A 19760-nucleotide genomic window follows, 5' to 3' on the forward strand; every position below is an offset into this window, starting at 1 on the left:
ACTATTTTCCTCAGCCAGTAAACACCAGCCTATTCTGGGATTCCAGGTCCACAGGTATGGACCAGAACCCATTCACAATATCAAGGACTGAGACTATATCCTGTTGCGAATTCAATCCATTAAATACAGTAGTGTGGTTCGCTTCTGTAGGATACTCTTTAGTGGCGGATTCACTGAGGGAGGTATAATCAATAATGAGGTGGGATGAGCCGACCGGCTTCTGTGAGTTAGTCTGGGATACTGTTGGTCTGACTATTCACTGCTTTTGTCAATCTGATACTGTCACAATTACTGCCTCCTCAGCTTTAATGGGATCCGGTTTGTGTGGGAAGTGAGAGGGCCCTTGATCTTTACAGGACCTACAAATAATAACCCACATTCCTGTTTGAGTTACCCACACTGCTGCTTGGGTCCTAGCTATAACTCCCCAGATTCTCTGACTGTTCCAGTCTCCCTGCAAGGTAACTACTCTGGAGATGTCGACTCTCCTTTGCTTCCTGTCCCAGGCCTGTTCAGGTTGTTCCCATATTACAGTTTGTGTCTCTGCATCAATAGTTGGTCCTAACTGTTCGAAACGGACAACTCCCAGAGTGGTCCCTTTCTCAGTTTCCCACACCCGACATCTGAATATATTTTTCCATATGCATGATCTGCGTCGGGAGAAGTTTATTTCATTCAGCTTCCTTGATTCCTTCTCCGACTGCTCTCATTTTAGTAATTGAGGTGGTAAGGGGCAAATCCATATCAGTCATTGATATAGATGCTCCTGTATTAATATTTGTTCTGCTGGTTCGCAAACACAGCATCAAAGAATATTCATGTGCCTACGTGAACACAGGTACACACACAATGTGAACATCTATCTCCCTCTCTCTGCCTACGTTCCTTGGCTATGTGACATTTCTTGCTTCCCTTGTAACATTGCCAGTCTGGTTACACTCTCTGTACTGCAGCTATTCCCCTGTGTTTCTGAGTTTGCCTCAGCTCTCATGGTCCAATTCAGAAAGTGGTTAGAATGATCTCCCACTGGGAGTCCCATGTATATAATTACAGTTAAATAGGATCCCAGTTTAAAAACAAAAAAATGACATCATCATCACAGATTGGGGTTTGGTAATCCCCCATGGTCCTTACACACGTCAGGCTTCCTCTCTGTATGATCCTCGATATTACCCTTTGTTCCCTGAGACACCAAGGTTATTTTAGTCCATTCAGCCTGTCCCCTCCCCAGTGTGTCCCTGTAATATCTGTAAATGCCTGGAGACACTGATCGGCTGTGCACTGGGGGAACCAGCTCACACCCTCACCCTCTCATTGCAGGGACAGGTTCTCATGTACACGTCAGGGTATCTGGCCTGACAGATTTTGGCCTGACACCATCATCGGTGATACTGTACATCAACTAATTCATCCATATTGTCCCAATAAGGCCCATTATTACCATTTCTCTATCAGGCTGGGTGTTAACTCACCAACATCTGTCATTCAGCGGGTGAACTGTTCATGTTTGGTTTCTGACACTTCCCTTTGTTGCTCCCTACTGTCTGTCCAAGTTGAGCTTTGATGCCTAGTGGTGCCATGGACATAGCCTACTGGGCCTTCCAGGGTGGTGGGTGATCCCACCCATTGCCGCCCTTCTGTCCATACGTGTCCGCTTTGTCATCATCCTCACTGCCTTCTGAGGAGAGCGGGGCACTCGGTACCTCCCCCCACTGTAACTACCACCTGGCCCTTTGGCTTCAAGGCCTCACGTCTGAGAGCCACCACCTTCACTTGTTCCTGTTTCCCATAATAATTCAACACATCCTGTCATTCCTGGAATAAAACAGATCAAAATGTGAATTTATTTTTACTTGAAATAAGAATAATTTGACATTCATTTGACATATCTATAAAGGTGAAAATTGTACTGTGATTATTTAAGTGAATTTAACGTGATCATACAGTGAAAATAACTGATAATCAACGACAATGAATGAACTGAATAATATGTGATTATTTGTACAAGTTCTTGCAATGAAAATTCAATTTTATTTAATGTTTGTCACCCATTGCACCATGGACATTGTTATTAGGGAATAAAGTAATGGAAGGATATCAGAGAAAAAAAATAGAGTTTAATTTTAGCTTCACTGCAATAATGAACCAAAACAATATTTGGAAATATGGTTAAACTACAGATCAAATTTTCTAGTGTCATTATTGACATGAAAACGATTTTAGTTTGCAATTTGTTCTGCTCTAAGAATAATTGGAAATGAATTGTGATTATGAATTGACCATTTAAAATATATTTTGAAGAGAATTATCGGATATATTTTTGGAGGAAATTACGAAAGTAAATAAATATGTACACATTGTATTAATAGTTTTAAAATGTTTGAATGTTGACTGGGATTATTTGATTGAGAGAAGTTGCAAGATTATAAAAACCAATTCACCTTGTTCATTGCATTGTTGATTTCACTAGAATCTCTTGTGGTCTAAGCTCTTGTTGTGTGCAATAGACTGTCACTAATAGCTTAATTAACCTGCGAGTCTCACAACAGGGTTCCTTTGTCTGTACGTCAGTCTGTAAGTGCGTGACACACCTGCTTTTCTGAGGGGAAACAGAGATTCTTTTCAAAGGAAATAAGTGGCAGTTCACACTGAGAATGGTTTCTACCACACACCATAAACAGGGAAGTGTTTTTCTAAAGAATTCCAATCACTATCTATAAATCTAATGGTATCTGTGATTGTCAGTTTGTAGAGGATTCAACCCCTTTGTTCTGAGCTGTTTTTATACAAGCAGTTGATTCATTATGTCTTTGCCAAGAATGCTGTTTACTTTCCCCTTTTACTGTGATTCTGCAGGTTAGAATATTCTGAGTCAATAATGTTCAATAACTGAACATTGAATGATTTTGACTCTAACCGAGCAGTGGCTTTGTTTTCAGCTAATTATTCACTTTCCATTTCCTGGTTGTGTTAAATGTTACAGAAACAGGCTCTGAGCAATGTTTCCATTCACTTGTGTTGGAGTCACTGACAGCCACGTGGTCAGTCAGTTTCAGGATGATGGATCAGTTTCTCTGTCCTATTAGATGGTGGTCACTTGCTCAGTTTCCAATGGCTCACCTGAGCGTCAGTCCATCATCTGCTGAAACCCTGTATCCAGCATTTGTTCCCTCGCACCATGACTAATCCAATACAGTCCCAGCTTGTCTCCCACATTCACCTCCACCTGCTCATGATCACCTCAGATTCTACTGTCTGTGTCCTTTCAGCAAGTTGAACACCTACTTCAGTTTTAACAAAATCTATATTATGTTTAGAAATATCATTTCAAAATGTGGTTCACTGCTTCTTCAGGACCTTCCTGAAGCAGGGCTCATGCCCGAAACGTCGATTCTCCTACTCCTTTAATGCTGCCTGACCTGCTGCGCTTTTCCAGCAACACATTTTCAGTTGTAATTGTCGTAACCAGTTTATTACAAGTTACTGACAAAATATTTTAAGAGGAGCTGCTATTGGTGGTGGAAATGCTGCTGGTTGGTATAATAAGGGCTGGAGGAGAAAGTGAGGACTGCAGATGCTGGAGATCAGAGCTGAAAATGTGTTGCTGGAAAAGCGCAGAAGGTCAGGCAGCATCCAAGGAACATGAGAATCGACGTTTCGGGCATATGCCCTTCTTCAGGAATGAGGAACGTGTGTCCAGCAGGCTAAGATAAAAGGTAGGGAGGAGGGACTTGGGGGAGGGGCGTTGGGAATGCGATAGGTGGAGGGAGGTCAAGGTGAGGGTGATAGGCTGGAATGGAGTGGGGTGGAGAGGTCAGGAAGAAGATTGCAGGTTAGGAAGGCGGTGCTGAGTTCGAGGGATTTGATTGAGACAAGGTAGGGGGAGGAGAAATGAGGAAACTGAATAAATCTGAGTTCATCCCTTGTGGTTGGAGGGTTGAGGTGAATACAGTACTTGGTTTTGATGAGAAAGTTGAGCAATGTAAGATTCTTTTATCGTTGTTAATAAGAAGAAGCAGAGATTGCAGCTAGGACATCCACAAGCATCCACCTCCACCACCACTGATGCTCAGCAGCGGCAGTGCCAATCAAGCGGGCTGCTTTATTCCGGATGGTATCAAGTTTCTTGAGTGTTGTTAGGGCTGCACTCATCCAGGCAAGTGGGGAGTATTCCATCACACTCCTGACTAGTGCCTGGTAGCGTTTGGACAGGATTTCAGGAGCCAGGAGTTGAATTACTCTTGTAGCCACTGTGTTTATGTGGTGAGACCAACTCAGTTCCTGATCAATGATAATGCACAGGATAATGTTGATAGTGGATGTTCAGTCATGGTAACACCATCGAATGTCAAGGGATGGTGGTTAGGTTATTTCTTACACGTGATGGTCATAGCCTGCATTTGTGTGGCATGTATGTTACTTGCCTCCTGTAAGCCCAAGCCTGGATACTGTCCAGATGTATTGTACTTGGACTTGGACTGCTTCAGTACCTGAGGAGTTAATTATTTATTAACATTAAATACTCATGAGATTATGCAAATTCCTTTTTCTATCAAATGTCATGGACTGTATCTTGTGGTCACTCTCATATTCACTTTCATTATCTTTTTATTTTCTTCCTAATTCAGACACAAATGTTTGAACATCGATCAGAATAAAATTTCATAAATTAAGAACACATGTTTCTTCAAGTAAACTCATTGAATGAAATGCATGACTTCTGTATTGTCTGCATTTTGACAAAAATATAAATTCTTTTCAATAACTATTGAATGGCTCATCTATTGTCCTCAATCCATCAATCTAGGTATTATATTTCAGTCTTCAGTTTACCGATCATAGTGTATGTCTAATCAACATCAGAGCAAAGTGTTTTTAAAATATTGAGTCAATTTATTTGTTCAGAGTACAACATTTTTTCTGAATTCATTATCCTTATAATACTTGCAGAATAATTTGTTTGTCTTCCTAACGTGTATCGTCAGATCCATATATTATTTTAATCCATATTTTAATTTAATCCATTGCAGCAATGCTATTGTTTTCAGGTCAACTATCCCACAATGGAACCAATCATTTTGCATCCAACGCGCTTTGCAAACTGACTTTTGCTCATTTGAATAATCACAGTAATCTAAGCCTTATGAATTCAGAGAACTGTAACTACTTATCACTGCAAAAATTCCTGTTCATGTCTGCGCATTGCAGTCATGTAGCGAAATTGAATCTGTCCTTCTTCGAAGTGTACTGATAGATTTTCGAAAATCTGAGTGTTGCTAATGTCTAATTATTTTTCAGTTCAGTTGGGGGTATAAATGTGTAATAATGGCTCAGTACATGAAGTAATGTGAAGATATTACAATGTACAAACTCACAATGATTGTGAATATCAATTTTTATTTTAACCATGGAAACACAGTTGAATTGATTTAATTATATTTCACTTCAATGCTCACATGCATTGTATTTTTAATCACAATAGGAGCGAAATATTTCATGTGACAAAATTATTTAAAATTCATATCACTTTTTTATGGACACAAAATAGAATTAACACCCGTTTGTTCTTTCCTTTACCAATCACAGTGAAGTTTGAATTGTGGAATGCTCGACTGATACAGCACGGAAACAGGCCATTCAGCCTAACTTGGCATTCCGGCCAGGTTTCCTCAACTGAACTAGTCCCATTTCCCTGTGTTTGTCCCATAACCCTTTGGACGTTTTCTATCCAATAAACTGTCCAAAAGTCTTTTAGATGTTGTAATTGTACCAGCGTCTGCCCTTCCTCTCACAGCTCATCCAAATATGTGAAACACACTGTGTGGAAAAGTTGCCCCTCAAACCCCTTTTAAATCTTTCCCCCTCACCTTAAAAATTATATATACTGTAGAATCTTTAAGACTGCGAAGTTATGAAAAGTTGAGAGGTATTTAGAAGCAGTGTAATAACATTCATACTTTAATCAGTGATGTGAAGCAAATAAATTCAAGATGTTGTGATCATTATAATGAACAGCAGTTACAAGTTGAGACAATGTTGGTTGAAAAGAAGTTCAATCGACACTTAGATATTTTCTAATCAACTCTGAGGTGTTTTGACACATCTCTGTTAAAGGTGGGAATTGAACCCATGCCCCCTGGTCGACTAGTACACACATTACCAGAGCACTCCCTAATATTCCCATGCAGGAAGGGCAGGACTATAATCACATATTTACTGTGTTTATTCACAGGGAAAACTACTGAGATATTTATTGTTATAATTGGACTAGGATTGTATTAGACAGTTCCAGAGTGTAATGGATCGATAAAAAGAATTAATTATTTCTAATAATGAAGGAACGAAGCAACAATGATCTTAAATAAACATAGATCTCATGATAATCAAGTAAGTCAATATGTTTGAAGCAGTTATTCATCTGCATAAATAACAATTAACACGCTTTGTAATGCACATGACATGGAAATGAAGCATTAATCATTCAATGTGACTACTTTCCTCATTTTCAAAAAATTAGGATTGCTAAGAATTCAAGATTTATTGTTAAAGCATAGAACAAACATTTGTTAATTCTGGTTTATTTACACAAGAAACTCGGAAAATTCAAATAATGTTTAACATGAAAAATACTTAGCTCTTATTGTAATAATCAGGTATATAGAAATGTTCGAATTGAAGTGAAATACAATCAATACAAGAATGTAAACAAAACAGTGGATGCTGGAAATCACAAGCAAATCAGTAATTACTGGAAAATAACTCAGCAGGTCTGGCAGCATCTGTGGGGAGAAATCAGTGTAAATACTTTTGGGCCAGTGACCTTTCTTCAGACTGCATTTTTGCTCACAACCAATTCAATCCAGCTAAGTTTAAACACTTAAAATTATTTTTGCTAAGATTAAGAGATTGCAGAGTGCAATATTGTTTACATCAGTTGATGTATTGAACCGTAGATCCACATCGACAGCTGAAGATATTGGATTTCAACAATGTTTACCGGTTAGATATTGACAATAATTAGTTTTAAAATGGCTGATAACAAATTTAAGAATGATGAGAAATCTCCTTTTTGCAATGTAATTGTGCAATATGTTGGAAAAAATGAAATATTTATGTGAAAAATAGTTAGCCATCTCTTAATTGATAAGACTGTTTAATGATTCCTCCATTAATATGAGAACTCAAATGAAAGAGAATGAGATAGTTAGACGTTGGATGAGAAAACTTTGGTTGATTGCAGGTGAGTTGATCTGAAAAGAATGTTAATATTTCATTATGATACTGGCAGTAAGAAATAATGGATTCAACTAAACTGTGAATCTCATGATGGTGTGTGAATTGAAATAACAATTAAACAATAATTAACGTTAGAACTCAACACTTAAAATGATTGAATATCAACAAAGCAGTTTGTACTGGATATTCATTAATATCAGTAAACTGAGAATTAAAACATTGGATTAATTTAAAAACAAAAATCACACCTTAGAAGATTATTCATCAGAATTGTTCTGTCATTGAAAAAAACCTCATTTCTTCAATAATTCTGCATTTCCCTCATTACCGGTCTTTTTTCCACAGGTACCTGTACTGGAACCCTTCTGTTTGTGATACAATTATATAGAAGTGAAATGGATTATAATCGAATTGGGGGAGTTAATAAGTTCAGTGCAGTTGGGGACAATGTAGAGGGTTGACATATAATGCAGGAGGAAAAAGATAAATTGCAGATATGGGCAGAGTAATTAAAGGTGAAGTTTAATTCATACAAGTGTGAGGTGTTTCACTTTGGAAGCTCAAATGTTAAGGAAAAGTAGATAGTTAATGGCAGGACCCTTACAGCTTTATTATTCAAAGGGATCTTGGTGTTGAAGACCATGGCTCCCTGAAAGTGGTTAGGAAGGCAAATGGTATGCTTGCCTTTATTGGTCAGAGAACTGGTTACAAGTGTCAGGAAGCCATGTTGTAACTTTATAAGTCTTTGGTTAAGGCATACTTGAAGTATTGTATTCACTTTTGTTCGCCACATTACAGGACGGGTATGGAGGATTTGGAGAGAGTACAGAGGGCGTTTACCAGGATGCTGCCTGGATTCGGAAAGGCGAGAAAAACTCAGATTGCTTTTTTGTGGAGTGGCGGAGACTGGGGGAAGACTTGATGGAAGTCTCTACAATCATGAGATACGTAGATGGTGTTGACGGTCAGAAAGTTTTTCCCAGAGTTGAAGCATCAAAAACTATGTGACATGCGTTTACGGTTTCCTTACACAAATTACAAATTTATTACAAATGACCGAGGATGCTAATATCAACATATGTAGCAGCTTGCCAATCAGGGTTCCAGTTGAAGTATTGCAAAACAAAATAATTTAATTTTGGCTTACTACAACTGTCGGCTAAAACCTATTGATTGTGCGCATTAAAAACCTTTACCTGCTTATTCAGAGAAAATACTGAAAGGTGGATCTGTAAATTTAATTTATTTTGACTTTCTTTCACGAAAACAATCATGTGAATTGCTTCTCATTTTCTTACTAGTTCTGATACACATGTCAAAATATTTACGATATTAACTCTTTATGCATAATGAAAGAGTTTTCTCTGCAAGAACGACATGAAGATGTTCAAGGTCCTCTAACTGCTGTTGAGCAGAATACTCTTCATTGGGTCTTATTGTCATGAACCGATGATTTTTATGACCTTGATTTTATTTCTGACTGGTGTTTTTGTGACTGATGTGTTTTCAAACTATGTGCAACGCATAAGCATTTTTTTCAATTTGTTATAAGAAACAAAACTGCTTTCCATGTTGATTTATAATTATATTTTACTCCCGAGTTATTTGTCAATGTGCAATAATCACAAAATTATGGAAGCTCCCTGTATCTTATGTTCACTGCAATATGCACTTTCACTATCTACTTATTTACTTCCTACGTCTGACATGAATGTCTAAACATTGGTCATGAACAAAAAGTTGTAAATTAAAGCTACATCTCAATAAGCAAACCAATGGATGGAAACATGTAATTCTTGTAATCCTGCATTTTTGAACCAAAAGCAATTCTGCTGAATAATCACTGAATGGCTCATTTTTCTGAATCATAAAGCATATGATATTATATTTCTCAGTTTATCGATCTTAATGAATATCCAATCATCATCACAACAAAGTGCTTTTAAAATATTGAATTTTTTTTAGATTACAACGTAATTTTCCAGTCACTGCCATGACAATAATTTGCACAGTTGTTGGAGTTAGTCTTTCTCATAAATATAGTGCTATTCGCATTTTAATTGCATTAATTGTTTCTTAGTACGAACACTACAACATAAAAATCAATTTACTGTTCAGGTGAACGAACCCATAATGGAACCAATGACTTCCCGTTCGATGCCTCATTGTAAATATCTGATGATTCCTAATTTGAATGATTGCGGTAATCTCAGCCTGAAACATTCAGGGAACTGTAATTACTTTTCATTAGAATAATTCCTGGTCGTTTCTTCACATTGCTCGGTGAAATAATTAACTGAGAATTCTCAGTATTCTTAAACGAAATGATATAATTTTGCGAATTCAATTTTTGCTATTATCTAATCATTGCTCAATATCGTTCAGGGTATGACTACGAAATTATGGCTCATAAAGTAAATACAGTAAAGATTTTGCAGTGGTCATTGTGAATATCAATTTTTGTTTTGACCATGGAAACAGTTGAATTGATGTAATTATGTTTAACTTCAATGTTAACATTGACTGTATTTATTAACACAATTCAAGTTAATCACTTTTCATGGAACAAAATCATTTAAAATTCTTGTGACTGTTTGAAGTGCAACAAAAGAAATAACATCTCTTTATTGTTTCATGAAATAGTCACAGTTCATTTTTAACTTTGGGAAGTTGAACATTTCTGGAAAGAAGGGAAGTTTTCTTTAGATGAATAGCCGCATTGAGTGATTGATTCATTTATTTTCCTAATCATTTGTGTTGCAAATGCATATTAATTTTCTTTTCATTCTGTGACAAACAGCATTGAACATATGGAACTATTTGATTGATTGAGTTTCGTTCATCAGTGTACACTGATCAAATGATTAGGTTTTTTTCTTATCATGAATAATCACGAGATTCATATTTAATTAAAGTCTTTATTGCTTTGTTACATCATTACTGTAAATTACTAATTCATTTTGTCAGTTCATTACACACAGGAAATACGCAATTAATTCCCATTCAAATAATTACAAGAAACATCTGATTAATTTTCATTTGAGTTGCCGCCGTAAGCATGTGTCTGGAGACCTGCCCTTCCCGGATGGTAGCATTATGACGGGTCTTTGTGGAGCTCTGACAGTGTCTCGACGATAAGATCAGGAGGAATGATTTCAATTTCCACCTTCAGCGGAGATGTGTCAGAGCAACTCGGAAATTTCTTTAGAAAATATCTGAGTATACATTGAACTACTTTTCAAAACAACATTAGATATTCTTCAATCTGTTCTGCATTTCAATCATCACCATATTTCCTATTTATTTTCTTCAGTTCACTTGTAAAATTATGCATCTAATTCTGCTGGTTCTATATTCCTTGGAAAAATAGTTGATGATGTTGCAAAAATAAAGTTGGAAGAGTCTAAGACATGGTAATCATGATTTATTTTACTGTTTAAAGGAACCTAGTTCAAACGTTTCAAGCACATAAATACTTATTCTCCGGTAGTATAAAGAGGAAAATATTAACAGTCGAAATTCCTCTTTCGCAAAATAACCAAATGGAACTTCATGTTATTCATTGGTCAGCTGATCACTTACATTTATAACTAAATATTGCAATTCATCTAAATACTGGTATGTGCTTAGATCAAATTTATTTTCTATTTATTACTTATTCATGAATTGTCAGGAATTTATTTTTATTTTCCATTAACCTATTCATATTAAGCGTAAGATTGACATGCTGTGAAACTATTGGCGTGTTTTCATTTGAACATTTAATTTGTCTTTCTCTCTCTCACTTATCTCACTTCATTCGTGATGGCTTCAATGTACTTTGCCAAACTTAAAATATTTTGTTGACTTTAAGTATTATGTTTAGCACTCACTTATCAATTTAATCCAAAATCATAGAATCATAGAATCCCTACAGTGTTGAAACAGGCCATTTGGCCCAACAGTCCACACTGACCATCTAAAGAGCAACCAACCCAGACTCTCCCTTGCTGTATTACTCGAGATTTTCCCTGACGAATGCACCTAACCTAGATAAAAACAATGACTACATACACTGGAAACCAGAGTTTAGATTAGAGTGGTGCTGGAAACTAACAGCAGTTTAGGCAGCATCCGAGGATCAGGAAAATCAACGTTTCGGGCAAAATCTGTTCATCAGGAATACCGGCTGTATTCCTAATGAAGGGCATTTGTCCGAAACGTCAATGTTACTGCTTCTCAGAAGCTGCCTGAACTGCTGTGCTTTTCCAGCACCACTCTAACAAAATATAATGCACCTAACCTGAAACATCCATGCATTATGGGCAATTTAGCATGGCCAACTCACCTCAGCTGCACACTTGCATACTATCACAATGTTATTGAAATCAATGCTCACACAAAGCACGATACATTAAGCCACACAATGGTCTTCATGACCATCTAATTACTGATCAGGAAATAATCTGAGTAATTGTCTTATTGTTCCTGAGATTAATCATCACAGTAAGCATCTGGTCATCATTCCCACCAATAAATAAAATGGGTGTCCTCTGAAATTTCTGTTCAGTAATTATCCATGATACTTGTTGCTCAAAGCAGTGTCTATTCTTCATTACGAGTGGCCAATGATTCTAACAGCCATTGATCTTGATCTTATTGTTACTGAGTGCAGTAACCACAGTAAACATCTGGTTATCATTCTTGCCAATAATTACAAGAACTATCCTCTTACTTTTCAGTTCAGTAATTACACATTATACTTGTTGCTGAAAGTGGTATGTTTTCTTTATGACAATTGGCCAAGGTTACTGACAGCAAGACAGATTGATAGTCTTGATTTGTTCATGTTTTCAAACACGTTTTCAGGCAATATATTTCAAAAAAAAGTAATTTGACTTCGTTCAAATTTAAATGTAAGCATTTTCAGATATTTTCCATTCAAATTGTTTATTTGCTTATTCAGATCAAATTTGAATCTTGCCTCTGTAAAGTGAATTTATTGTGCTTTCCATTCATGGAAGTACTCATTTGTTGGTCCTCATTTTCATCTTAGATCTGATGGAAATGTGAAATACTGATTACAGTGAAAATTGTATGACTTATACATGAGTGGTTTGTAAAAGAAAATCACGAAAGGCAAGGTGTATTCTTGAATAGCCTGTCGATTTGAATAAAGAAAACATTCCTTCCAAAAAAACAAAGTTAAAAATCACACAACACCAGGGTACAGTCCAACATGTTTATTCGGAAGCACTGGCTTTCGGACCGCTGCTCCTTCAACCACCTGTTGAACGAGCAGCGCTTTGAAAGCTAGTTCTTCAAAAAAAAACATGTTGGTTAGTAACCTGCTGGTGTTTGATTTTTAATTTTGCACAGCCCACTCCAACACTGGCGCCCCCAAATCATTCAAAAAATAAAACTCTTAAGTCTGTGGTTGAACAATTCAACAATCCTGCTACTAGATTATAATTCCCAGTTTATCTATCTTCATAAATATCCAGTCAATATCAGTGTAAATTCCCGGAAAACTTCAAATCGTTTTGTTTGTAAAAACACAAACTTTAATTGAAAAGTCATTGTTATCGCAATATATGAATTATATTTTAACTCTCCAGTGATGTGAAGTGACCCTTGGACAGAAATTGGATGTTCTAAATTCACCTACAGGCAGAGAAATCAGGACAAATACAAAATTAATCAAACTCAATGAAACAGCAGCTATTATCAATCAGCTCCAGGAAGAATCAGATTTTCTTACACCTTGAATTCCAGCCAGTGCCTGAGCATTATACACCTCTCTTGGAAATGTAAGTAGTGAAGGGTTTTCACACCAATACAGTAGATTCTTTAAATCCAGCTCATGACCACATGTGGATGTTTGTCACAAAATTATTAATCATATATAAATCATGGAAAATATCTGAAAGCTCTTGAAATAAATTACTCACTGCACATAAAGCCACACGATGGGATTCAAGGCCACCTAATTACTGTTCAGTGCAAAACTTTTTGTCAGTATTGTATTGTTCTCAAGATGAATAACCACAGCAAACATCACACTTTCACACCATCCCAAATATATGCAAGAGATACCTTCTTACAATTTACACACATCTTTCCCACCCAATTCATCAGACTTCATTATTTACGACTAAGGATGCTGATAGTAAAATGTTTTTATTAAATATTGGCGAGTTGTCTGATAGGTTCCCCCCAGTCATAATGATAAAATTGTAATTGCGGCTCAGTACATTGTAACAGATCCCCATTAAACTTTTTCATGTGTTCACTCAGAGACAATGTTTAAAAATTTCCTCCAAAAGTGCTGTTGACTGTTTTTTGCTATGATACCCATTTTCCTTGTTGAATTATTTTCTTTGTAATGCTGACACAAATGTCTGAATCTTGATGACATGAAAAGTTGCATGGATTATATATTGTATTTTTACAGACGAAAAACTGAGACAGCAAGTACAGATTGCAGGAGTTTCTGAGAATTTGAACGATCAATAATGACTGCATATCGAATGTATTTTCCAAAACATCATGCCAGCATTCTAATGCTCAGTTCACTGATACGAATTATTAAGTAATCAAAATCACAGCAAAACCATTTGGAAATATTGAATCGCTCAATGTGTCAGTGTTCTAAAATAGATTACCAATTCATTGTTAGTTCAACAATCACACAGTAATTCCGTTTAGGTTTTGTAACAAATATCGTGAGATTCATGTTTCAATTGAAATCATTATTTCGTCTTGCCAATTTTACAAAGAAAAATGAAGCTTTTATTCCAAGTCAACACAACCACAAACCAAGCAATGATTCCTCATCCAACACTGACAGGAAATATCTGATATCTTCTCATTTGAATGTTCACAGAAATCATTGAATTAATATTCGGCCTTGCAAATGAAGATACGTCTGATTGTTTTAGACTCCAATAATTAATGTTCAATTCTACATGTTACGAATAATAATATGACATTTCTAATCATTTTAAGTTTACAGTGACCAGTTTTAACACTCATTGTCACTTATATCTAATATATAATCATTGATCAAATGCAATATATTTGGCTTGAAGTGTGGAATTAAGTCTCAGTGACGTAAGCATATTGCGTGGTACTGTTTCCTAATGGTAGCTAATGCTGATTTTTATTTTAGTGCTGAAATCCTTATTGATTTGCTGCTGTAGGGATGCCCCGAGAAGCCTGTCTTGGAATTAAAACACAAATAGTGGAGGGAGATAAATAAGACTAACAGTCTGTTTCAGTCTGAAGTAAAAAAGAGAACATTGTGTACAATCTTACTCCAAGTCCATAAGTATGCCATTCTAGACAGTGATATTCCAGATAGTGATAAGAGAATGCCAGCATACAGAAAAATGACCAACATTGACTTTCTTAATGAACGAATAATTGTCTCAGTGAATGAATAAACACCAACTGTCGGATAGAGCCCAGCTAACTTCCACAGCTGCTATCAGGGAAACAGACAGGGGTTGATTGTCAGAAATAGTTACTATTTTAAAGTTGCTCAGAACATTTAAAAAGTTTCTAATTAAATAATCATGAGAATCGTAAATAAGGCAGAGTGAGAGGCCCTTAGGACTGCAGCAATTAATTTTGTAATCTCAGGAAATAAAATGCACAGAGAGATCACAAGGCCTGGAGATTATAGCACTTGTATAACAACATGAAACAATAGGAAGCTGGAGCTATCCATAGCGATGTCCATCTGAGATTAGGTGTTCTACAGGTTCGGGTGTCAATATAAGGAGGGAAGAACTGTAACCACATTGCATGTGGACATAGTAATACAGAAAGTGTGTAACAATACTGCTTTTTACTGTATACGTTTCAGTGTGTCATGGATCTTCCTTCCGAGATTGGCTCCGGGGGATGATCCCTGCATTAACTGATTGCAGCATGAGTAGCCATCTTCCACTTGCCTGAGTTCTGCCGATCTCCTCAGTCTTCATTCCCTGTCAGGGGAAATCACTCCTACAGCTATGGTGACATTTAAATTCAATACAAACACTTGTTGTCTGTGAAATGATTACTTGCAGAGCGATATCATTTCCATGTTAATTTTTTTTTAACTTTTTTGTGTGCAAGATAACAATCCATTTCTCATTTAGTTCAGCTAATACTAAATTTTAAATTATTGAAAAGACTACGGGGGTTGGGGGGTGGGGGAAGAACGATTCTTCAGCTCAAATGTCACATTAAGTGACAATTTCCGTTTTTCAAATCATGTGACATCCAAAATGATATTTATTTTAATTTCATTTTGAGATAGCTTTATTTTCTTCCAACATTAGTTGCCAATGAACAATAATCACACAATTATTAGTCATTTGCTACAAAATGACTCCCTGTACCAAATGTCATTAACTCGATGTTTTGTTCATAATAATACTCACTTTCCCGGCCTAATTATTTTCTTCCTAGTTCTTATATTTGTCTAAAAATTTATCATGATTAAAGTTACATGAATAAAATATACATGAACCGACCAAAAAAAATGTTGAACTGTGTTCAATTGCTGCTGAGTATTTTTTAAATTATTAAAGCCACGTTTTATATTTTAATTTTCAGTTATTAAACTTAATGAATATACAATCGCCTTCAGCGCAAAGTGCACTCAAAATATTAAGTCAATTTATCTATCAGGATTTTAGAAACAATTATCAGTTACAATAATTATGCAATTCTTCAACTTAGGTTTTATAAAAAGCACAATGTGCCTTTAATATCTTCCATATTTCTCAGTGTGAGTACTACAATATTAGAACCTGTTTCATAAGACCAATACACCCACAAAAGATCAAGAATTGCCATTGCAGCATCATTTGTAAATATCTGACTTTTGCTCATTTGAAAGATCACAGTCTTCTTAGACATTGAAATTCCGAGAACACCAGTTACTTTACACTGCAATATTTCTCTTCGTTTTTGAACATTATTCAGTTGAATAGTAAGAGGAGATACCTCATTATTCTTTAACTCATTTATAAAAGTTTTCAAATCGATTTGTTGCCAACACCTAATAATTGTTCAATTCGGTAAGGGGTGTACATGTGGAACTATGATTTCATATAATAACCAATGCAAGGACATTGCAATGTACAATCTCTCAATCATTCTGAATATTGCTTTTCATTTTAAACTTGGAAACGCTTTTGAATTGGTTTGATTGGAAATCACTTCAATGGAAACATTTATTGTGTTTTTAATCACAATAGCAGTTGAATATTTTTCATGTGCAAAATCATTTAAATCCCCATGAATATTTTGAAGCACACATCTCTCTTATTTCATTAAACAATCACAGGAAATGGTGACTTCTTAGAAATCGTACATTTTCAGAAGGAATGAAAGTTGTCTTCAGCCGAATAGGCACATTGATTGACCAACTGATCATTTTGTTCCAATTTACGTGTAGATCAAAAACATTTTAATTTGCATTTCAGAAAATGAGAAACTTATGACCATATAGAATAATTGTATTCATTTTTATTTATAATGCATAATAATCACACAATTCTGTCAATTTGTTGTTCCACAAGTGATCGTAAAAATTATGTTTAATTAAGACATTTGTTAACTCCCTTCATTATTGTAAATTACTACTGAATTTTCAGTAGATTACACACAGTATCCAACCATTTAATTTCAATCCAATTATCACAATAAACGTCTGATGAGTTTTCAGCCCTGCCCAGCTTGGTTGGGAATGTTATGAAAGAATCTTGTGCAACTCTGGTCGTGTCGCTGTTACCAGATCAGCGTTTACAATTTCAATTCCCACCTTGCATAGGGCTGTGCCAGAGCAGCTTTGAATGTTGATTAGAAAATTTCTAAGAGTCGAATGATTGCCTTTCAATTCAACATTAGCTTTGCTTCCATTTGTTATTCATTCCAATAATCAGAGTATCTCCTAATTATTTTCTTCAGTTCGCAAATAACAGAATTCCACTCAATCAATATTCTTTGCAAACTATTTGATGATGTTGCACTCACAAAGATGAAATATGCAAAGTAAAGATATTCTTTGATTTTCTTTTGTTCTGAAGAGCTGAGGTTCAGACTGCATATAGAACTTAATGCTTCAAAGGTATAAATATGAGAAAAAATCAAGTTCTTCTTCAGTAAAATAAACAAATGCCTCTTCCTACTATATATCAATTTTTTGTTATTGATATGATTATGAATTGTGTGAATTTTTTTTTTTAGTTTTCCATTCACCTATTTATATTGAATGTAAGATTGAAATGCTGTGAAATTATCCGAGTGCATTTATTTGAAAATTGAATTTGCATATTTCTTTCAAATCTCATTTACTGCATGATGTCTTAATTATGTTTTGTTCAGCAAATCTTGTGAATACTAAAAATTGTCTAATCTTAAATCAGATCTTTCACACCCAGTTATCACTGTGTTCCGAATTCATGTAAATATCTAAATTTATTGAAATCAATGTTCACACAAAACAGTACACATAAAGCGACACAAAGATATTCATCATCAGCTGGTTACTATTCAGTGGAATAACCTGAGTAAGTATCTTATTGTTCCTAGGACTAATGACAACAGTAAACATTTATTTACTATTGCATGCAATTAATACAATTGATGTGTTATGCTTCAGTTCAGTAGTTAATGTTGATTTATATTGTTTAAACCAATAATTCCACTTTATCACGGATATTGACTGTACTACAATAGCATTGGGAAACAGTTTTTTATCATTCTAATAATCTTTAAGCTCGTTTTTGTTGTGCGTGTACAAGAGACAATTCAAATTTTAACCATTTTTATTACAAATTGAACAAACACTGCATTTTAAATTTGTGAAATTCCTACATTTTTGCAAAAAGTTAGTCTTCACTAAATATATCACATTCAAAAAACTATTTCAAATCATGCGTGCTACAAAATGATTATTGTTTTCAGTTCATTGTAAGAAAACTGCTTTTACCATGTTGATTTTTTTTTGTCATTTCTATTCCAACATTATTCATCATTGTACGATAATGACAAAATTATTAAAATCGCGTTTATACCACATGTCATTGACTGCATTGTTTGTTCAGTTTCAAGCTCACTTTCATGACCTACTAATTCTCTTCCTAATTCTGACACATTCCTTTAAAAATTGATTATAATATTAATCATATAAATCGATGTAACACATCTCTACAAGGAATCCAGTGGATGGAAATTCACAATTCTTGTATTACATACATTTTTGACTTAAAAAAAGAAGGATTTTGCTCAATAATCACTGAATGGTTCATTTTTCTTCAATCCATAAAGCTAAATACTATGTTTTATTCCTCAGTTTACTGATCTTAATAAATAACCAATCAACATCACAGCAAAGTGCTTTTGAAATATTGAATCATTTTAATTCTTCAAAAGACAGCATTAATTATCAAGTCATTGCCATTACAGTAACGGCACAATTATTTAAGAAAGTCTTTTGAACAAGTATAGTGAGATTCACATTTAGATTTAATCCATTATTTCTGAGTACTAATAGTACAGTCTGAAAATGCATTTATTTTTCAGGTCAACTGCCCTACAAGGGAACCAATGACTTCCCATCCAACGTCATTAAATATCTGATGTTTCTCATTTGAATGGTCACGGTAATCTCAGCCTTAAAATTCAGGAAAATGTAACTAGTTTTCACTGAATTAATTCCAGTTCATTTCCAGACATTGCTCAATCACTTGCAAAAAGAGATTTTTCATTATTCCTTAATGCATTGACAGACTTTGATAATTAAATTGTTGCTGATTTATAATACTATATAATCATTATTAAATCCAGTGGGTTGTGCAAATGTTGAATTACGGCAAAGTACATGAATTATTGTATAGATATTGCAGTGCACAATCTCAATCATTGTAAATATCAATTTTTATTTTACCTGTTGAAACATAGTTGAATTCAATTAATTATATTTGACTTCAATGCTCACATTTATTGCGTTTGTAATCATAATACGATTTATGGATGTTTCATGCAACAAAATCAAATGAAAAAGAATTAGCATCTCATTATTCTTTCATTCAACAATGGCAATACATTTTGATTTTTTAAAGTTTTGAACATTTTTGGAAAGAAGAGATGTTGTCTTCAGTTGAATGCTTGCATTAACTCACTAATTCACAATATCCGCTACTTATTCTCTTTTGGTTCCTATGAAAAGGAATTAACTAGTTCTGCTGTTCGTAAATTCCTGGAAAATATTTGAGAATGTTGTGGTCGAAAAGGTGAAAAGGCTAAGTGATCGTAAGTCATCAGTTATTTTGTTAGAAAGAGCTTAATTCAAACATTTCGAACACAAGCACACACACACACACACACACACACACACATTGTTATTCTGCTGTGTTCCGATGGAAAAAACAAGTCGCTTTCTCCAGCGTTAATAAATATATGCCACTTCCAATTTATCATTAGTCAGCTAATTCACTACATTTGTTTTTAAAAATTGCAATTCGTCTAAATATTGTTATGACCTT

This window comes from Chiloscyllium punctatum, chromosome 13 (assembly GCF_047496795.1).
Source record: "Chiloscyllium punctatum isolate Juve2018m chromosome 13, sChiPun1.3, whole genome shotgun sequence".
Taxonomy (NCBI): domain Eukaryota; kingdom Metazoa; phylum Chordata; class Chondrichthyes; order Orectolobiformes; family Hemiscylliidae; genus Chiloscyllium; species Chiloscyllium punctatum.